The sequence below is a fragment of the Mus caroli genome, unplaced genomic scaffold (assembly GCF_978045245.1).
Source record: "Mus caroli unplaced genomic scaffold, Mus_caroli_1 scaffold_9, whole genome shotgun sequence".
Classification (NCBI taxonomy): Eukaryota; Metazoa; Chordata; class Mammalia; order Rodentia; family Muridae; genus Mus; species Mus caroli.
In genome coordinates, this window is record NW_028227264.1 from 77,189,538 (window position 1) to 77,212,838 (window position 23,301).

The following is a 23,301-nucleotide window of genomic DNA, read 5'->3' on the forward strand; positions in this document are numbered from 1 at the left end:
TTCATTACTTATAATACTTCACTTATTTATTATTATTTTTAAATTAATCATTTCATTCATTTACATTTCAAATTATATCCCCTTTCCCAGTTACCCCTCCAGAAAACCTCCGATCCTATCACCCTCCCCCCTCCCCTTTGTCGCTATGAGGGTGCTCCTCTACTCATCCACTCCCTCCTCACTACTCTAGTATACCCCTATGCTGGGGCATCAAGCTTCACAGGACCAAGGGCCTCCCCTCTCATTGATGCCGGATATTGCTACAAATGCAGCTGGAGCCAGGGGTTGCTCCATGTGTACTCTTTGGTTGGTGGTTTAGTCCCTGGGAGCTCTGGGTTGTCCAGTTAGTTGATATTGTTCTTCCTATGGCGTTGTCATCCTCTTAAGCTCTTCAGTCCTTCCCCTAGCTCTTCCATTGTAGTCCCCAAGCTCAGCCTGATTGTTGGCTGAATATCTGCATTTGTATTGGTAAGGTGCTGATAGATCCTCTAAGGGAACAGCCATACCAAACTCCTGGAAGGCACTTCTTTTCTTTTCTTTTCTTTTCTTTTCTTTTCTTTTCTTTTCTTTTCTTTTCTTTTCTTTTCTTTTCTTTTCTTTTCTTTTCTTTTCTTTCTTTTCTTTTCTTTTCCCTTGGCACAGCAGAACTGTCAACTATTTATTTATTTATTTATTTATTTATTTATTTATTTATTTATTTATGCTGCTCCTCAACTATCAACTTTTTTTTGTATTATTCTCATTCTGTTTTTTTGTTTTTTTTTTTTTTTGTTTTTTTGTTTTTTTTTTTTTTAGTGGATGTTTACAACAGCACTGTTTATAATAATAGTTAAACCTTGTCCGTAATGTTAAGTGTCTAACTATTACTTTTTTTTTAATTAGGTATTTTCCTCAATTACATTTCCAATGCTATCCAAAAAGTCCCCAATACACTCCCCACCCCAGTCCCCCACCCACCCACCCCCACCCCTTGGCCCTGGCATTCCCCTGTACTGGGGCATGTAAAGTTGGCAAGTCCAATGGGCCTCTCTTTCCAGTGATGGCCGACTAGGCCATCTTTTGATACAAATGCAGCTAGAGTCAAGAGCTCTGGGGTACTGGTTAGTTCATAATAATGTTCCACCTATGGGGTTGCAGTTCCCTTTAGCTCCTTGGGTACTTTCTCTAGCTCCTCTATTGGGGGCCCTGTGATCCATCCAATAGCTGACTGTGAGCATCCACTTCTGTGTTTGCTAGGCCCCGGCATTGTCTCACAGGAGACAGCTATATCTGGGTCCTTTCAGCAAAATCTTGCTAGTGTATGCAATGGTGTCAGTGTTTGGAAGCTGATTATGGGATGGTTCCCTGGGTATGGCAGTCTTTAGATGGTCCATCCTTTCTTCACAGCTCCAAACTTTATCTCTGTAACTCTTTCCATGGGTGTTTTGTTCCCAATTCCAAGAAGGGGCACAGTGTCCACACTTTGGTTTTCATTCTTCTTGAGTTTCATGCGTTTAACAAATTGTATCTTATATCTTGGGTATCCTAAGTTTTTGGGCTAATATCCACTTATCAGTGAGTACATATTGTGTGAGTTCCTTTGTGAATATGTTACCTCACTCAGGATGATGCCCTCCAGATCCATCCATTTGCCTAGGAATTTCATAAATTCATTCCTTTTAATAGCTGAGTAGTACTCCATTGTGTAAATGTACCACATTTTCTGTATCCATTCCTCTGTTGAGGGGCATCTGGGTTCTTTCCAGCTTCTGGCTATTATAAATAAGGCTGTTATGAACATAGTGGAACATGTGTCCTTCTTACCGGTTGGGACATCTTCTGGATATATGCCCAGGAGAGGTATTGTGGGATCCTCTGATAGTACTATGTCCAATTTTCTGAGGAACTGCCAGACTGATTTCCAGAGTGGTGGTACAAGCTTGCAATCCCACCAACAATGGAAGAGTGTTCCTCTTTCTCCACATCCTCGCCAGCATCTGCTGTCACCTGAATTTTTGATCTTAGCCATCCTGACAGGTGTGAGGTGCAATCTCAGAGTTGTTTTGATTTGCATTTCCCTGATGATTGAGGATGTTGAACATTTTTTCAGGTGCTTATCTGCCATTCGGTATTCCTCAGGTGAGAATTCTTTGTTCAGTTCTGAGCCCCATATTTTAATGGGGTTATTTGGTTTTCTGGAGTCCACCTTCTTGAGTTCTTTATATATATTGGATATTACTCCCCTATCTGATTTAGGATAGGTAAAGATCCTTTCCCAATCTGTTGGCGGTCTTTTTGTCTTATTGATGGTGTCTTTTGCCTTGCAGAAGCTTTGCAACTTTATGAGGTCCCATTTATCAATTCTAGTTCTTACAGCACAAGCCATTGCTGTTGTATTCAGGAATTTTTTCCCCTGTACCAATATCTTTGAGGCTTTTCCCCACTTTCTCCTCTATATGTTTCAGTGTCATTGGTTTTATGTGGAGTTCCTTAATTTACTTAGATTTGACCTTAGTACACAGAGATAGGAATGGATCAATTTGCATTCTTCTTCATGATAATCGTCAGTTGTGCCAGCACCATTTTTGAAAATGCTGTCTTTTTTCCAGTGGATGTTTTTTGCTCCCTTGTCAAAGGTCAAGTGACCATAGGTGTGTGGGTTCATTTCTGGGTCTTCTATTCTATTCCATTGGTCTACTTTACTTGTTTGTCGCTATACCAGTACCATGCAGTTGTTTTTTTGTTTTGTTTTGTTTTTTTGTTTTTTTTTTTTTTAATCACAATTGCTCTGTAGTACAGCTTTAGCTCAGGCATGGTGATTCCACCAGAGGTTCTTTTATCCTTGAGAAGAGTTTTTGCTATCCTAGGTTTTTTGTTATTCCAGATGAATCTGCTGATTGCCCTTTCTAAGTCGTTGAAGAATTGATTTGGAATTTTGATGGGGATTCCATTGAAATCTCTAGATTGCTTTTGGCAAGATAGTCATTTTTACTATATTGATCCTGCCAATCCATGAGCATGGGAGATCTTTCCATCTTCTGAGATCTTCTTTAATTTTTTTCTTCAGAGTCTTGAAATTCTTATCATACAGATCTTTCTCTTCCTTAGTTAGAGTCATGCCAAGGTATTTTATATTATTTGTGACAATTGAAAAGGATGTTGTTTCCCTAATTTCTTTCTCATCCTGTTTATCCTTTGTGTACAGAAAGGCCATTGACTCGTTTGAGTTAATTTTATATCTAGGTACTTCATTGAAGCTGTTTATCAGGGTTAGGAGTTCTCTGGTGGAATTTTTAGGGTCACTTATATATACTATCATATCATCTGCAAAACATGATATTTTGACTTCTTCCTTTCCAATTTGTATCCCCTTGATCTCCTTTTGTTGTCGAATTTCTCTGGCTAGGACTTCAAGTACAATGTTTAATAGGTAGGGAGAGAGAGGGCAGCCTAGTGTAGTCCCTGATTGTAGTGGGATTGCTTCCAGCTTCTCACCATTTACTTTGATGTTGGCTACTGGATTGCTGTAGATTGCTTTTATCATGTTTAGGTATGGGCCTTGAATTCCTGAACTTTCCAAGACTTTTATCTTGAATGGGTGTTGGATTTTGTCAAATGCTTTCTCAGAATCTAATAAGATGATCAGGTGGTTTTTGTCTTTGAGTTTGTTTATATATATACTGGATTATATACGGGATTAGGTTGATGGATTTCTGTATATTGAACCATCCCTGCATCCCTGGGATGAAACCTACTTGGTCAGGATGGATGATTGTTTTGATGTGTTCTTGGATTCAGTTACTGAGAACTTTATTGCGGATATTTGCATTGATATTCATAAGGGAAATTGGTCTGAAGTTCTTTACCTTTGTTGGGTCTTTCTGTGGTTTAGGTATCAGATTAATTGTGGTTTCATAGAATGAGTTGGTTAGAGTGCCTTTTGCTTCTATTTTGTGGAATAGTTTTTGAAGAACTGGGATTAGATCTTCTTTGAAGGTCTGATAGAACTCTGCACTAAACCATTCTGGTCCTGGGTTTTTTTGGTTGGGAGACTATTAATGACTGCTTCTATTTCTTTAGGAGATATAGTACTGTTTAGATCATTAACCTGATCTTGATTTAACTTTGATACCTGGTATCTGTATAGAAACTTATCCATTTCATCCAGGTTCTCCAGGTTTGTTGAGTATAGCCCCTTGTAGAAGGAAGTAATGGTGTTTTGGGTTTCTTCCGGACCTATTGTAATGTCTCCCTTTTCATTTCTGATTTTGTTAATTAGGATACTTTCCCTGTGCCCTCTAGTGAGTCTGGCTAAGGGTTTATCTATCTTGTTGACTTTCTCAAAGAATCAGCTCCTCATTTGATTGATTCTTTGAATACTTCTTTTTGTTTCCACTTGGTTGATTTCGCCCCTGAGTTTGATTATTTCCTGCCATCTACTCCTCTTGGATGAATTTGCTTCATTTTGTTCTAGAACTTTTAGGTGTGTTGTCAAGCAGCTAATGTGTGCTCTCTCTTGTTTCTTTTTGGAGGCAATCAGAGCTATGAGTTTTCCTCTTAGAAATGCTTTCATTGTGTCCCATAAGTTTGGGTATGTTGTGGATCAATTTTCATTAAACTCCAAAAAGTCCTTGATTTCTTTCTTTATTCCTTCCTTGATAAAGGTATCATTGATAAGAGTGTTATTAATTTTCCACGTGAATCATGGCTTTCTATTATTTATTTTGTTATTGAAGATCAGCCTTAGTCCATGTTGATCTGATAGGATGCATGGGACAATTTCAATATTTTTGTATATTTTCAGGCTTGTTTTGTGACCAATTATGTGGTCAATTTTGGAGAAGGTACCATGAGGTGCTGAGAAGAAGGTATATCCTTTTGTTTTAGGATAAAATGTTCTGTAGATATCTGTTAAGTCCATTTGTTTCATAAGTTCTGTTAGTTTCACTGTGTCCCTGTTTAGTTTCTGTTTCCATGATCTGTCCATTGGTGAAATTGGTGTGTTGAAGTCTCCCACTATGATTGTGTGAGGCTCAACGTGTGCTTTGTGCTTTACTAAAGTTTCTTTAATGAATGTGGCTGCCCTTGCATTTGGAGCATAGATATTCAGAATTGATAGTTCCTCTTTGATGTTTTTACCTTTGATGAATATGAAGTGCCCCTCCTTGTCTTTTTTGATGACTTTGGGTTGGAAGTCGATTTTATTAGATATTAGAATGGCTACTACATCTTATTTCTTCATACCATTTGCTTGGAAAATTGTTTTCCAGCCTTTTATTCTGAGGTAGTGTCTATCTTTTTCTCTGAGATGAGTTTCTTGTAAGCAGCAAAATGTTGGGTCCTGTTTGTGTATTCAGTCTCTTAGTCTATGTCTTTTTATTGGGGGAATTGAGTCCATTTATATTAAAAGATATTAAGGAAAAGTAATCGTTGCTTCCTATTAATTTTGTTGTTAACGTTGGCTTTCTGTTCTTGTTGCTGTCTTCTTTTAGCTTTGTTTAGGGATTACCTTCTTGCTTTTTATAGGGCATGGTTTTTGTCCTTTTATTTATTTATTTTTCCTGTTATTATCCTTTGAAGGGCAGGATTCGTGGAAAGATAATGTGTGAACTTGGTTTTCTTGTGGAATACTTTGGTTTCTCCATCTAAGGTAATTGAATGTTTGGCTGGGTATAGTAGTCAGGGCTGGCATTTCTGTTCTCTTAGTGTCTGTATAACATCTGTCCAGGATCTTCTGGCTTTCATAGTCTCTGGTGAAAAATCTGGTGTAATTCTCATAGGCTTGCCTTTATATGTTACTTGACCTTTTTCCCTTACTGCTTTTAATATTCTATCTTTATTTAGTGCATTTGTTGTTCTGATTATTATGTGTCAGGAGGAATTTCTTTTCTGGTCCAGAGTCTAGTTGGAGTTCTTTAGGCTTCTTGTATGTTCATGGGCATCTCTTTCTTTAGGTTTGGGAAGTTTTCTTCTATAATTTTGTTGAAGATATTTGCTGGCCCTTCAAGTTGAAAATCTTCATTCTCATCTACTATTATCCATAGGTTTGGTCTTCTCATTGTGTCCTGGATTTCCTGGATGTTTTGAGTTAGGATCTTTTTGCATTTTGAATTTTCTTTGATTGTTGTGCCGATGTTCTCTATGGAATCTTCTGCACCTGAGATTCTCTCTTCCATCTCTTGTATTCTGTTGCTGATGCTTGTATCTATGGTTCCAGATTTCTTTCCTAGGGTTTCTATCTCCATCGTTGCCTAACTTTGGGTTTTCTTTATTGTGTCTACTTCCCTTTTTAGGTCTAGTATGGTTTTGTTCATTTCCATTGCCTGTTTGGATGTGTTTTCCTGATTTTCTTTAAAGACTTGCAACTCTTTCACAGTGTTCTCCTGTATTTCTTTAATGAATTATTAAAGTCTTTCTTGATGTCTTCCTCCCTCATCATGAGATATGCCTTTAAATCCGAGTCTAGGTTTTCGGGTATGTTGGGGTGCCCTGGAATCGGTGAAGTTGGAGTGCTTGGTTCTGATGATGGTGAGTGGCCTTGGTTTCTGTTAGTAAGATTCTTACATCTGCCTTTCGCCATCTGGTAATCTCTGCAGTCAGTTGTTATAGTTGTCTCTGGTTAGAGCTTGTTCCTCTACTGATTCTGTTATTCTCTACCAGCAGATCTGGGAGACTAGCTCTCTCCTGAGTTTCAGTGGTCAGAGCACTCTCTGCAGGCAGGCTCTCCTCTTTCAGGGAACGTGCACAGATATCTGGAGTTCAGACTTGCCTCCTGGCAGAAGATGAAGGCCTGAAACAGCACCTGTCCTAGTAGCTGTTAGCTTCTGTAGTCTGCACTCTCACCTGTGCAGACTAGTCTTGTAGTCCGGGAACCAAGATGTCTCCCACAGATGCTCCGGCAAAGCCCTCCCGGCTGCCCTCCTGGGCCGGGCAGACACCTATCCTCTGACATGGAAGGTGCCCGGATGTCTGGAGCCCAAAAAGGGGGCTGCCTCAGCAGCTCTGTGGCTCCTGCCTGTCCCAGAATCTGTTAGCTTCTGTAGTCCACACTTTCACCTGTGCAGACTAGTCTCTGTGGAGTCTGGGAACCAAGATGTCTCCCGCAGATGCTCTGTTCCATTATGTATTTTCTTTGACTGCTGTCCCAATGTTTTCTATGGTATCTTCTGCACCTGAGATTCTCTTTTCTATCTCTTGTATTATGTTAGTGATGCTTGCATCTGCTACTCCTGATCTCTTTTCTAGTTTTTTTTTTTTTTTTTTTTTTTATCTCCAGGGTTGTCTCCCTTTGTGATTTCTTTATTGATTCTATTTCCATTTTTTAGGTTCTGGATTGTTTTGTTCAATTCCTTCACCCATTTGGTTGTGTTTTCTTGTTATTCTTCAGGGATTTGTGTGTGTGTGTTTCCTCTTTAAGGGCTTCTATCTTTTTATCTGTGTTCTCCTGTATTTCTTTAAGGGAGTTATTTATATCCCTTTTAAAGTTCTCTATTATCATCATGAGGTATGATTTTAAATGAGAGCATTGATATTCCATTGTGATGGGGTACCCATGGCTTGCTGTTGTGGGAGAACAGGTTTCTGATGATGACAAGTAGCCTTGGTTTCTATTTGCTTATGTCTTTGCCCTTGACTTTCACCATTTGGTTATATCTGCTGTTAGCTGGTCTTGCTGTCTCTGACTGTGGCTTGTCCCTCCTGCAAGCTTGTGTCTATTCTCCTGGGAGACCAGTTCTCTCCAGGAGTAATTTGGGTATGGAAATCTGTGGCATAGGGTCAACTCCAGGGCTTAGACAGAAAATGGAAGGATTCTGTCTCTGAATGTTCCTTGGTTTCTGTGTCCTGATGGCTCTGGGCTGGTCCCTCTTGAGCTAGGATTATGAGCAGAAGTGGTGGTCTCACCTGTGCTCTCAATTGTGCCAACACTCTTGGAAGACCAGCTGTCTCCTGGTGGGACTCGGATATGGAGGTCTGTGGCACAGGGTCAGCTCCTAGCACAGATGGAAACCGGAAGGAACCTGTCCCAGGTTGCACCTTGGTCCCTGTGTCCTGGAGGCACCAGGCTTGTTCCTCAGAGCAGAAGTGGTGGTCCTGCTTGTGCTCACAGGTGTGTTAGTACTCCTGGGAGACCAGCTGTCTCCTGGCGGATTTTGTGTTCACTTCTTTTGGATAGGACACATTTTTGGTCAAAATTTCAATGTGTATAAGAGAAATTGGTCTAAAATTCTCTTTGCTGAATCTTTCTGTGGTTTAGGTATCAGGGTGACTGTTGCCTCATAGAATGAGTTTGGCAATGGTCCTTCTGTTTCTATTTTGTGGAATCATTTGAGAGTTTTGACATCAACTCTGCTTTGAAAGTCTGGTATAATTCTGTGCTAAATCTATCTGTCTCTCCACCCACCCCCTTTTATTTGGTTGGGAGACTTTTAATGACTGTTTCTATTTTTATAGGGGTTATAAGACTATTTAAATAGTTTACTTGATCTCAAGTTTGGAAAGTGATGTCTGTCTAGAAAATTATCCATATCATTAAGGTTTTCCAATTTTGTGGAGTACAGTCTTTTAAAGTAAGAGCTAATGATTCTTTGAGTTTTCTCATTGTATGTTGTTATGTCTCCTTTTTCATTTCTGATTTTGTTTATTTGCATATGATCTCTCTGCCTTTTAGTTAGTTTGACTAAGGGCCTGACACTATTACTGAGGCTATGGAGAACTCACAAAATGGGACCTATCATGACTGGCCTCCAAAAGACCCAGCAAGCATCTGAAAGAGACAGATGAAGGTATTTGCACCCAACCAATGGACAGAAGAAGCATCTGGCTCCTGTTGTTGAATTAGTGAAGGCTGAAAGACCCTGAGGAGAAGGGCAGTCCTGTAGGATGGCTAGCAGTCTCCATTAATCTGGACCCCTGAGATCTCTCAAACACTGGACCACCAAACACACAACATACACCAGATGATATGAGGCCCCTAAAACACATACAGTAGAGAACTTCTGTGTCTGTGTTCATTCAGAGATGATGCACCTAATTCTCAAGAGACTGGAGGCCTCAGGGTGTTTAGAGGTCAGGTGGGGTGGAGGTTTGGGGCATCCAAGTGGAGATGAGGTGGGGTGGGGAAGAGGTGTGGCATGTGGAGCAGAAGGAGAGTTGAAGGGGGTGGAGAATGGAATATGGCATGTAAAAATCCAATTAAATTTAAAACATTCTTGTGGGACAATCATTCTCTTTAGTATTGTGACCACTGAAGTCTCAAACAGCCTCCAGTGCATAGATCTATACTCATGGCCAAAAAGATGATATTTTCTAATTTCAACGAGTATGAAAACATAACAAAACATTTCATAGGGGAAAGACAGACCAGTAATAACAGTAGGAGGGAATGAGGGCAGATTTGTGATAATCAGAATGCATATAATATTTTTATGAAATTGTCACAGAGTAAGCTCATTAAGAGTTAAAGGAGTTAGCATAATCTTAGGGTTGAAAGTTCTGTGGGTTGACTAGCGTCTCTAATGCTCCAGTGGGGTCCCTGTCTGATTAGAGGAGGTGACTTCTTTAAGTTCCATATTCTCAATATAGTAAGTCACAGCTAAGGTCACCCCCATTGATTCCTGAGTGCCTCCCTTATCCCAGGTCTCTGTTTTATCCTGGAGATGATCTCTACTTCCTCACTCCTATCAGTTACAGATTTCCATTCATTTCATGACCATCTAGCCATCTCTCCTGACCTTCTCTACACCTGATACCAAATCCCCCATCTCCTGCCCAAATCTTTTCCCTCCCAGTTACCTCCCTCCATCTGCCTCTTATGACTCTTTATTCCCCCCATCTAAGTGAGACTCCTGCTTTCTCACTGGGTCCTTCCTTCCTGTTTAGCGTCTTTGTGTCTGTGGGGTGTTCCATGGTACCTGTATGTTATGTTATTATCCACTTATAAGTGAGTACATAGAATGCATGTCCTTTTGGGTCTGGGTTTCCTCACTCAGGATGATATTCTCAAGTTCCATTCATATACCTGAAAAGTTCATGATGTCTTGGTTTTTAATAGCCGACTAGTATTCCATTGTGTAACTATACCACATATTCTATTTTTTATATTTTTATTGGTAATTTTATTTATTAACATTTCAGATGTTTCACTTCTGGTCCACTCCATCACCTGGGTACCTTAGGCACAGCATTTGCAGACACATGCAAGGTCCACACAGGTCCCTCCATGGGATCCTAATCTCTGGTGAGTGGAACACAACTTCTGCCAGGAGGCAGGTTGGGACGACATATATCTGGGCACCTTCCCTGCAAAAGGAGAGCTTGCCTGCAGAGAGTACTCTGACCACTGAAACTCAGGAGAGAGTTAGTCTCCCAGGTCTGCTGATAGAGGCTAACATAATCACCTGAGGAACAAACTCTAACCAGAGACAACTATAACAACTAACTCCAGAGATTACCAGATGGCGAAAGGCAAACATTAGAATCTTACTAACACAAATCATGAACTCTCACCATCATCAGAATGCAGCACTCCCATTCAACCCAGTCCTGGGCACCCCAACACACCTGAAAAGCTAGACCCTGATTTAAAAGCATATCTCATGATGATGGTAGAGGACATCAAGAAGGACTTTAATAAGTCACTAAAAAAAATACAGGAGAACACTGCTAAACAGGTAGAAGTCCTTAAAGAGGAAGCACAAAAATCCCTTAAAGTATTGCAGGAAAACACAACCAAACAGGTAATGGAATTGAATAAAACCATCCAAGACCTAAAAATGGAAGTAGGCACAATAAAGAAAACCCAAAGTGAGGCAACACTGGAGATAGAAACCCTAGGAAAGAAATCTGGAACCATAGATACAAGCATCAGCAACAGAATACAAGAGATGGAAGAGAGAATCTCAGGTGCAGAAGATTCCATAGAGAACATCGGCACAACAATCAAAGAAAATTCAAAATGCAAAAAGATCCTAACTCAAAACATCCAGGAAATCTAGGACACAATGAGAAGACCAAACCTATGGATAATAGGAGTAGATGACAATGAAGATTTTCAACTTAAAGGGCCAGCAAATATCTTCAACAAAATTATAGAAGAAAACTTCCCAAACCTAAAGAAAGAGATGCCCATGAACATACAAGAAGCCTAAAGAACAGCAAATAGACTGAACCAGAAAAGAAATTCCTCCTGACACATGATAATCAGAACAACAAATGCACTAAATAAAGATAGAATATTAGAAGCAGTAAGGGAAAAAGGTCAAGTTACATATAAAGGCAAGCCAATGAGAATTACACCAGATTTTTCACCAGAGACTATGAAAGCCAGAAGAGCCTGGACAGTTGTTATACAGACACTAAAAGAACAGAAATGACAGCCCTGGCTACAAAACCAAGCCAAACTTTCAGTTACCCTAGATGGAAAAACCAAAGCATTCCACAACAAAAACAAATTCACACATTATCTTACCATGAATTAAGCCCTTCAAAGGATAATAACAGAAAAAAAAAATTCAAGGATGGAAACCATGCCCTAGAAAAAGCAAGAAAGTAATTCCTCAACAAACCTCAAAGAAGAAAGCCAGAAAACAGAATGCCAACTCTAACAACAAAAATAATAGGAAGCAACGATTACTTTTCCTTAATATCTCTTAACATCAATGGACTCAATTCCCCAATAAAAAGATCTAGACTAACAGACTGGCTACACAAAAAGGACCCAACATTCTGCTGCTTACAGGAAACCCATCTCAGGGACAAAGACAGACACTACCTCAGAGTGAAAGGCTGGAAAACAATTTTCCAAGCAAATTTTCTGAAGAAACAAGCTGGAGTAGTCATTCTAATATCGAATAAAATAGACTTCCAACCCAAAGTTATCAAAAAAGACAAGGAGGGACACTTCATACTCATCAAAGATAAAATCCTCCGAGAGGAACTCTCAATTCTGAATATCTATGCTCCAAATGCAAGGGCAGCCACATTCATTAAAGAAACTTTAGCAAAGCTCAATGCACACATTGCACCTCACAAAATAATAGTGGGAGATTTCAACACACCACTTTCATCAATGGATAGATCATGGAAACAGAAACTAAACAGGGACACATTGAAACTAACAGAAGTTATGAAACAAATGGACTTAACAGATATCTACAAAACATTTTATCTTAAAACAAAAGGATATACCTTCTTCTCAGCACCTCATGGTACCTTTTCCAAAACTGACCATATAATTGGTCACATAACAGGCTTCAACATATACAAAAATATTGAAATTGTCCCATGCATCCTATTAGACCACCATGGACTAAGGTCAATCTTCAATAACAACATAAATAATGGAAAGCCAACATTCACATGAAAAGTGAACAACACTCTTCTCAATGATACCTTGGTCAAGGAAGGAATAAAGAAAGAAATTAAAGACTTTTTGGAGTTTAATGAAGATGAAGCCACAACATACCCAAACTTATGGGACACAATGAAAGCATTTCTAAGAGAAAAACTCATATCTCTGAGTGCCTCCAAAAAGAAACTAGAGAGAGCACTCACTAGCAGCTTGACAACACATCTAAAAGCTCTAGAACAAAAGGAAGCAAATTCACCCAAGAGGAGTAGAAGTCAGGAAATAATCAAACTCGGGGGTGAAATCAACCAAGTGGAAACAAGAAGAACTATTCAAGATTCAACCAAAGGAGGAGCTGGTTCTTTGAGAAAATCAACAAGATGAATAAACCCTTAGCCAGACTCACTAGTGGGCACAGGGACAACATCCTTATTAACAAAATCAGAAATGAAAAGGGAGTCATAACAACAGATCCTGAAGAAATCCAAAACACCATCAGATCTTTCTACAAAAGTCTATACACAATAAAACTGGAAAACTTGGAAGAAAGGGACAAATTTCTAGACAGATAACAGGAACCAAAATTAAATCAGGATCAAGTTAACTATCTAAATATTCCCATAACCCCTAAAGTAATAGAAGCAGTCATTAATAGTCTCCCAACCAAAAAAAGCCATGGACCAGATGGGTTTAGTGCAGAGTTCTATCAGACCTTCTAAGAAGATCTAATTCCAGTTCTGCACAAATATTCCACAAAATAGAAGTAGAACGTACTCTACCCAACTATTTCTATGAAGCCACAATACTCTGATACCTAATCCACAGAAAGTTCCAACAAAGATAGAGAACTGCAGACCAATTTCCCTTATGAATATTGATGCAAAAATACTCAATAAATTTCTCACTAAAGGAATCCGGGAACACATTAAAACAATCATCCATCCTGACCAAGTAGGTTTTATTCAGGGATGCAGGGATGGTTTAATATACGGAAATTATATAAACAAACCCAAAGATAAAAACCACATGATCATCTCCTTAGACTTGGAGAAAGCATTCGACAAAATCCAACACCCATCATGATAAAAGTCTTGGAAAGTTCAGGAATTCAAGGCCCATACCTAAACATGATAAAAGCAATCTACAGCAAACCAGTAGCCAACATCAAAGTAACTGGTGAGAAGCTGAAAGCAATCCCACTAAAATCAGGCACTAGACAAGGCTGCCCACTTTCTCCTTACCTATCCAACATTGTACTTGAAGTCCTAGTCAGAGCAATTCGACAACAAAAGGAGATCAAGGGGATACAAATTGGAAAAGAAGAAGTCATAATATCACTTTTTGCAGATGATATGATAGTATATATAAGTGACCCTAAAAATTCCACCAGAGGACTCCTAAACCTGATAAACAGCTTTGGTGAAGTAGCTGGATATAAAGTTAACTCAAACAAGTCTATGGCCTTTCTCTACAAAAATATTAAACAGGCTGAGAAAGAAATTAGGGAAACAGCATCCTTCTCAATAGTCACAAATAATATAAAATACCTTGGAATGACTCTAACTAAGGAAGTGAAAGATCTGTATGATAAGAACTTCAAGTATATGAAGAAAGAAATTAAAGAAGATCTCAGAAGATGGAAAGATCTCCCATGCTCATGGATTGGCAGGATCAACCTTGTAAAAATAGCTATCTTGCCAAAAGCAATCTACAGATTCAATGCAATCCCCATCAAAATTCCAACTCAATTCTTCAATGAATTAGAAAGAGTAATTTGCAAATTCATCTGGAATAACAAAAAACCTAAGATACCAAAAACTCTTCTCAAGGATAAAAGAACCAGAAATGAACCCACACACTTATGGTCACTTGATATTCGATAAGGGAGCTAAAACCATCCAGTGACAAAAAGACAGCATTTTCAACAAATGGTGCTAGTACAACTGGTGGTTATCATGTAGAAGAATGGGAATTGATCCATTTCTCTCTCCTTGTACTAAGGTCAAAACTAAGGGGATCAAGGAAACCCAAATAAAACCAGAGACACTGAAAGTTATAGAGGAGAAAGTGGAAGATATGGGCACAGGGGAAGAATTCCTGAATAGAACAGAAATGGCTTGTGCTGTAAGCTCGAGAATTGACAATTGGGACCTCATGAAACTGCAAAGCTTCTGTAAGGAAAAAGACATCGACAATAAGACAAAAAGACCACCAACAGATTGGGAAAGGATCTTTACCTATCCTAAATCAGATAGGGGACTAATATCCAATATATATAAAGAACTCAAGAAGGTGGACTCCAGAAAATCAAATAACCCCATTAAAAAATGGGGCTCAGAGTTAAACAAAGAATTCTCACCTGAGGAATACCAAATGGCTGAGAAGCACCTGAAAAAATGTTCAGCATTCTTAATCATCAGGGAAATACAAATCAAAACAACCCTGAGATTCCATTTCACACCTGTCAGAATGGCTAAGATCAAAAATTCAGGTGACAGCAGATGCTGGCGAGGATGTGGAGAAAGAGGAACAGTCCTTCATTGCTGGTGGGATTGCAAGCTTGTACCACCACTCTGGAAATCAGTCTGGCTGTTACTCAGAAAATTGGACATAGTACTACCGAGGATCCCACAATACCTCTTCTGGGCATATATCCAGAGGATCTTCCAACTAGTAAGAAAGACACATGCTCCACTATGTTCATAGCAGCCTTATTTATAATAGCCAGAAGCTGGAAAGGATCCAGATGCCCCTCAACAGAGGAATGGATACAGAAAATATGGTACATTTACACAATGGAGTCCTACTCAGCTATTAAAATGAATGAATTTATGAAGTTCCTAGGCAAATGGTTGGACCTTGAAGGCATCATCCTGAGTGAGGTTAGCCCCATCACAAAAGTACTCAAATGATATGTTCTCACTGATAAGTCGATATTAGCCCAGAAACTTAGAATACCCAAGATATGAGATACAATTTGCAAAACACATGAAACTGAAGAAGAATGAAGACTAAAATGTGGACACTTTGCCCCTTCTTATAATTGGGAACAAAACACCCATGGAAGGAGTTACAGATACAAAGTTTGGAGGTGAGACAAAAGGATGGACCATCTAGCGACTTCCATATCCAGGGATCCATGCCATAATCAGACTCCAAGCGCTGACACCATTGCATAGTTTAGCAAGATTTTGTTGAAAGGACCCTGATATAGCTGTGTCTTGTGAGACTATGCCAGGGTCTAGCAAACACATAAGTGGATGCTCACAGTCAGCTACTGGATGGATCACAGGGCCCCCAATGGAGGAGCTAGAGAAAGTACCCAAGGAGCTAAATGATCTGCAACCCTATAGGTGGAACAACATTATGAACTAATCAGTACCCAGGAGCTCTTGACTCTATCTGCATATGTATCAAAAGATGGCTTAGTCGGCCATCACTGGAAAGGGAGGCCCATTGGACATGCAAACTTTATATGCCCCAGTACAGGGGAATTCCAGGGCCAAAAATTGGGAGTGGGTGGGTAGGGGAGTCTGGGGGAGGGTATAGGGGACTTTTGGGATAGCATTGAAAATGTAAATGAGGAAAACACCTAATATAAAATATTAAAAAAAAAACCATTTCAGATGTTATCCCCCTTCCCAGTTTTCCCTCCACAATCTCCTTATCCCCTCCTGTTTCCTGCCTCTCTGAGGGTGCTCCCCCACTTGCCCACCCACTCCTGCCTCAGCACCCTAGCTTTCCCATACTTTGGGTCACTGAGCCTCCACAAGACCATTTTCTTTACCCATTCTTCAGTTGAGGAAAATTTGAATTTTTTCCAGTTTCTGGCTATTATGAACAAAACTGCTATGAACATAGTTGAACAAATGTCTTTGTTGGATGGTGGAATAACTTTTGGAATATGACTAGGAGTAGTATAGCTGGGTCTTGAGGTAGAAATGTTCCCAGTTTTCTGAGAAACCACCAAAGAGGTTTACAAAGTGGTTGTACAAGTTTCCACTCTGTCTTAGTTAGGGTTTCTATTCCTGCTCAAACATCATGACCAAGAAGCAAGTTGGGGAAGAAAGGGTTTATTAGGCTTACAGTTCTATACTGCGGTTCATCACCAAGGAAGTCAGGAGTGGAACTCAAGCAGGTCAGGAATCAGGAGCTGATGCAGAGGCCATGGAGGGATGTTCCTTACTGGTTTTCTTCCCCTGGCTTGCTCAGCCTGTTCTCTTATAGAACCAATATTACCAGCCCAGAGTTGGTCCCACCCACAAGGGGCCTTTCCCTTGATCACTAATTGAGAAAAAGCCTTACAGCTGGATCTCATGGAGACATTTCCTCAACTGAAGCTCCTTTCTCTGTGATAACTCCAGCCGTGTCAAGTTGACACAAAACTAGCCAATACACACTCCCACCAGCAGTGGAGGTGTGTTGCCCTTTCTCCACATCCTTGTCAGTATGTGCTATCTCTTGAGTTATTGATCTTAGCCATTCTAAGTGTAAAAGGAAACCTCAGATTTCTTTCGTTTTGCATTTCTCTGATGACTAAGGACTTTGAACATCTCTTTAAGTGCTTCTGGGCCATTGGAGATTTTCTACAGAGAATTCTCTGCTTAGTTATATACCTCCTTTTTAAATTGGGTTATTTGGGTTGTTGGTATCTAACTTCTTGTGTTCTTTTTAAATTTTGGATATTAACTCTACGACAGATGTAGGATTGATGAAAATCCTTCCCCAGTCTGTGGGCTGCTGACTTATCCTATTTACAGTGTCTTTTGCCCTACAAAAGTTTTGCTGTTTTATGAGGTCCCATTTATCAATTACTGATTTTAGAGTCTGAGACATTTTTGTTCTGTTCAGGAAACTGTTTCCTATACCAATGCATTCAAGGGTATTTTCCCTCTTATTTTGTATGATATTTATTATATCCGGTTTTATGTTGAGGTTCTTGATTCAATTGCACTTTGGTTTTTAGTAGGGTGTTAAGTAAGTATCTGTTTTTCTTCCTCTACGTGTAGATATCAGTTATTCCAGCACCATTTTTTGAAGATATTTTCCTTCTTCCATTGTATGGTTTCAACTTCTTTATCAAGAAACAAGTGTGGGGGAGGGAGCAGAAACTGAGGTAGGGAATGGATAACCAATAACCAGCACAAACTGAGGCCTAGTCCACAGGCAAGCACCAATTCCTAACACTATTAATGGTTCTCTGTTATGCTTGCAGACAGGAGCATGTTTCTCCTGACTTATCTGACTCAGACAGATACAGACACCCACAGCCTAACAGTGGATGGAGCTTGGAGACTTATGGAAGAATAGGAGGAAGGATTGTGGCCCTGAAGGAGTAGGAACTCCATCAGAAGATCAACTCTGTCAACTAACCTGGACCCCTTGGGCTCTCTGAGTCAACCACCAACAAAGAACATACAGTCTGGACCTAGGCCTCCCCAGTCATATGTAGCAGATGTGCTGTTTGACCTTCATGTGGGTCCTGAACAACTGAATTGGGGGCTATCCTAAAAGGTGTGGCTTGTACCTGGGATATGTTCTCCTAGCTGGGCTGTCTTCTCTGGCCTTGGAGATGAAGAATTTAGCTTCCCAGAGACTTGAAGTGTCAGGAGGAGAAGAGAAATTCTGGGTGCCCCAACATGCTCAGAGAAGAACAGGAGGTGGAATGGGGGAAGGATTATGGAAGGAGTGACCCTGAAGGGGGCAGTGTGTGGAATGTAAATTGAATAAGTTAAATGAAATAAAATTAAATAAAAAAAAGTTAATGGAGAGCCTGGCCAGATGAAGCAGTAGTTAGCAGATTCGCTACAATGCAGACAATCCATGTTTGGTTCTGGAAAACACATCATATCTCATAACCTTCTCTAACTACAGTTCTACAGGATCTAATTCCATTATCTGGCCCATGGAGGAACATACACTGTACTTACATATATATATGCAGAAGAAAAAACAACAATAATATTTTTTTTCAGAGCAGATGTGAACAGTTTTCTGGCATTTCAGGGATTTTTGTGCGATCCACTGAAAATATTTTAAAGATTCACAAGATTAACTTAAGAGAGGCCATTTGTATTAGGCTTAGGAAAATGTCAATTGAATAATGGTTTCCAGGAGACAAAACCTTTAGAGAGTAGTTAAGTTCATGGGGAAGAGACAACCAAAAGTCATTGGGCCCTGGGAATGAGCAAAATTAAGTTTTTTGCTTTCCAGACCTGTGTCCCAGAGGGTAATCAGCTACTTAAAGGATAATGATGTAAAATTAGGGAAATGTGCAAATGAGCAAGTGTAGGACACTTCAACCTTATCTTCTGCTGACCTTCAGAGTATGCAGCCTTGGACAGAAGCTGGAGATGTAGTACTCACTTCTTGTTTCTTAAGAATTTTTAGTTCTTTGTGCTGAGTGGACTGGTTCATAATTTCAGTCTCCACCATTTTCTGAGAAGCTTGAGCTGCCATTCAGGGAATTCCTCAAAGAGAGTGGTCAGGTGAGTTTTACTCTGTAGACACTGCAAGAGATTGTTAAAGAAAATTGGTTCTAGGTTTGTCTTTCTGAAGTCACTAGGAGCCAGTCCTTGTTAGTGTAGTGGGGTTTCTCTGACTGCTTACCTTGCCATTCCATCACTTTTTGTTCAGAATATTAAATCGAGAAATGAATCTTAAAGAAATTAACCCCAAATTTCATTGATGACAGAAATGGCAAAAACAGAATCCTGAATGGAAGTGGGAACTGGGGTAGATGTAAAAGTATATTTTAGTGTAAGTACTACCCAAGAGTCTTTACAGTTTAAGTAGTAGTTGAATACAGGAGTGGAGTGCAGAGAAATAGAGTCATGTTGTATTAAATGAGATTTATTGGACTTTATATGATGGTAAGAATGATAAGTGGAAGGCACTATTACATGTTGATAGGAAATGGTAATAAATATCACTGTTGGCTGTGAATACACATACATACACATGAAGGCACACACATACAAACACACACAGACACACAAACACAGAATTTTTTCCAATCTCTGAGAAAGACTCAATATTTCTATGAGGTTTTTTGTTCATTTCCTTTCTCTACCGAAAATGCTTATGAGGTCTTTTTTGGTATTTGTTGTGGGAACATTTATATTCCTGGTGTCAAATATATTCTTTCAGTGTATGTATTAGAGTCCCTTTACATTTTTTTTTTAACAATTGCCTGCTTTTCACTTATTTATTTATTACTCTTATAAGTGAGTTTATAATAATATTTGAAAGTTTGTTTTGTGTTCATTAATTTATTATTATCTGTCATGCTTGTATTCAACTGGCTTCACGTTCTTCAGAAAGAATTCACTAATGTGTCATTAATTTTTGTCCTATTTTTCCATCAGGTCCTTTTTACATGCTTCCAGTGTGTTTTTTCATCTTTATTATTCTTTATTTTGCTATTTTCATGTCTGCATTGAGATACAACCCCAAAGGGGGTGGGTGCCACCACATTTATTCATTACTTGCATGTTACTCATTCTTATCATCATTCAAGAAACATCCATGCATTTGATTGGAGCATACTTGAACATGCAGCTCTATGAGACCCATTAAGTTTTAATAAATGTGCTTCCATGTATTTAGAGGTGTTTTTAAAATCATATTTGTTTCCTTTCAAGTCTTCAAAAGTTTGACTTTAAGTTACTTAACCTTTGTGATATCATCAAAAATTGGTCTTTTAGATATTTGCTTCATATTGAAACACACTAAACAAGAATTGAAATGAATGTTATATAAAGTATAGGATATCATTGAAGTCTAGGAAAGAAAAAATGAGATTCAAACTGCTATCAAATAATGCTTCATGATTGCTGAAGTCCTTATGACCTGCAGTATGCCAAGGGGATCATAGTTTGAAACTTATTACATATACTTCCACATCTGATATTTATTTCATAGAAATAAATAAAACATTACTTTGAAAACTGTACACTTTAATTTATTACATGGTTTTTAAATAGAACGCTATAAGAGAGTAATGGCAATTCTTACAACAGAAATAGGTAATAAATGTTGAAGGAAATGGCAACAGTAAGTCCTTTGCCATGATCATCAAATGCTCTGTACCCGTGTAGAATGATCCATCTGTATTCTATGTATATTAGAAGTTGCTAGGGATTAATCCAAAGCCAAAATTAATGACAATACAATAGTAAAGGGTATGGTATCATAGTTACTCTTCCTTTCACTCCCCTTTCCTTCTCTATGTTTATCCACACTAGAGAAAACATGTAATACTAAAACTTTGTAGGATTGTAAACATTGAAATGCAAAAGAATAAGAGAGGATACATGAGAAAAATCTAGTAGAGAAAGGAAATATGATTGAGATACTCTATATAAATATGTGGAAATGTCCCAATGAGCCACAGCACAGTGAATAATTTAAAAACCATGATGATACTAGATAAAACTAAAATGAAAAAACTCCATAATCTTGATGTGCTAAGGGGAGAAACTAATTAACACTGCCCTTTTCTGCTTCAGAGTTTCTTAGTATCTCTGAAAATGGTTCTCTACATATTATGTGTGCATACTTGCTCATACATTGCTTATGAACTGCTCCAGTAGTATTCTAGGCTAGTCATTATGCATTATATGCCTACTCCAATTTTCTTTTCTCTTTCTTAGCTTAGCTTCTCACTAAATTACAGGCGTAGACATCAAAGAATGATTGTTCATAGTACAGATTAGCTGTTTCACACCATGTAAAATACTGTAAATTGTGCATGTGGATCCATTGGGAAGGTATTTTGTGTCCTTTTTCATGGATTTTCAATTATACACATGCTGCAACAACAATGTTGCTTTTAGGTCAAACTGTACTTCTCAATGTGAAGCAATTCTACTCTTCAGTGTCCAGCACTGCTCATCTATACAGGGAGTCTTCATTAGAGGCTGGGTCTAAGCACCCTGTGAGGCACAGAACATCCCACTGACATCCCACTACACAGAATGATCTGACCAGAATGTCACCTGGTTACTATGCAGAAAGTCCTGTGTGTGATTCCCTCAAAATGCATAAATCACAGATATATACATGCACAGGCATGGCAGACACATAACAGCAGCTTCTATCTTTCCTTTCAGTTATACTTGCTTTCATACTCTTCACTGCATCACCACTCTTTGTCTTGATACAGGGTAATTGTTTTTAAATAGTTTTGGTTGTTATTCTATTTCTCTCTCTTTCTCTCTCTGTGTATGTGTGTGTTCACATTTATTAAAAGGGTGAGTTTTTCAGAATGTGTACTTAGACAAATGTATGTTATGCTATCACCCCAAAAGGTAGTAAACATGATTTTTAAATTTTCCTATATCCTTTTCATTCATATACATGAATTTATTTTTGTTTTTCTCAACCTCTATAAATTCCCTAAACACTGCCTGAATCATATTTAGCAGTAACATTATGTATTCATAATTATTTCTCATTAAAACTGTAGAATACATGACTTTTAATAAAATGTTCAGAGAGTGAAAGGAATGTCTATCAAGATTAACATCAAAGACTCCATAAGAGGAACAATTTCTTGGAAACAATTCAGAAGTTAATTTGCTGAAAACATAAAATTTCGCATATAATCTACATCAATGTGAGAATAGTCATGCTATCTTGTCTTTATCTTGTCTCATAGACACATGTGACTGATGGAATCAGGCAACAGCACAAGAAGAATTCCAAGTTTTTTTCTTCTTGGATTTTCAGAAAACCTACACCTTCAATTCCTCATTTTTATACTGTTCCTTTCCATGTACCTGGTAACAGTGCTTGGGAACCTGCTCATCATCATGGTTATCATCACACAGTCTCATCTGCACACACCCATGTACTTCTTCCTTGCTAACCTGTCCTTTGTGGACATCTGTTTCACCTCCACCACTGTCCCAAAGATGCTGGTAAATATACAGACCCAAAGAAAGGCCATTGCATATGCAGACTGTATTATCCAGATGTGTTTCTTCTTGGTTTTTGCAGAATTGGACAACTTTCTCCTGGCTGTGATGGCCTACGACCGATATGTGGCTATCTGTCACCCACTGTATTACACAGTCATTGTTAACCAACAGCTCTGTATACTGATGGTTCTGCTGTCCTGGGTTGTTAGCATCCTGCATGCCTTCTTACAGAGCTCAATTGGTGCTACAGTTGACCTTTTGTGGAGATGTAAAAATTCCCCACTTCTTCTGTGAGCTTAACCAGCTGTCTCAACTCACATGTTCAGACAGCTTTTCAAGCCACCTCATAATGAATCTTGTACCTGTTCTATTGGCAGTCATTTCCTTCAGTAGTATCCTTTACTCTTATTTCAAGATAGTGTCCTCCATACGTTCTATCTCCTCAGTCCAAGGGAAGTATAAGGCATTTTCTACATGTGTCTCTCACCTTTCCATTGTCTCCTTATTTTATAGTACAGGCCTTGGAGTGTATGTCAGTTCTGCTGTGGTCCAAAGCTCTCACTCTGCTGCAAGAGCCTCTGTGATGTATACTGTGGTCACCCCGATGCTGAACCCCTTCATTTATAGTCTAAGGAATAAAGATGTGAAGAAAGCTCTGGAAAGGCTATTAGAAGGAAAACTGTAAAGTGTATCGTTGGACTGGCTGAAGTTTCCATTATTGCAGACTGTGAAGCTGCAGAGCCAGAGATTGGACTCTGTCTTTCAATCATAAAGGGATAAGATACCTATGAATATTTTTGGAAGGTTTGTAGAAAGTGTTCAAAGGTAGAAGAGTAAATGCTGCTCTCTAGAGCAAAAATTATATCCAAAAGACATATTTGGACAGTTTATAACTGCCTGAGAATTCAGATTCAAGGAATGCATCACCTTTTCTAAACTTTCTAGATACCTAAAGTATGTACTCAGTCTCTGGGAGCTCCCAGAGGCCCAGGTCAGTTGGCTCTTGGTCTTCCTATGGGATTTCTATCCCTTCATATTAGTGGGTGCCTACAA

At 39.0% G+C, this 23,301-nt stretch overlaps 1 pseudogene; it reads left to right on the top strand.

Moving 5' to 3' along the window:
• Positions 1–21,999: 21,999 nt before the first annotated feature.
• Positions 22,000–22,955, top strand: LOC110303680 (olfactory receptor 7A42-like; annotated as a pseudogene).
• The last annotated feature ends 346 nt before the right edge of the window (positions 22,956–23,301 follow it).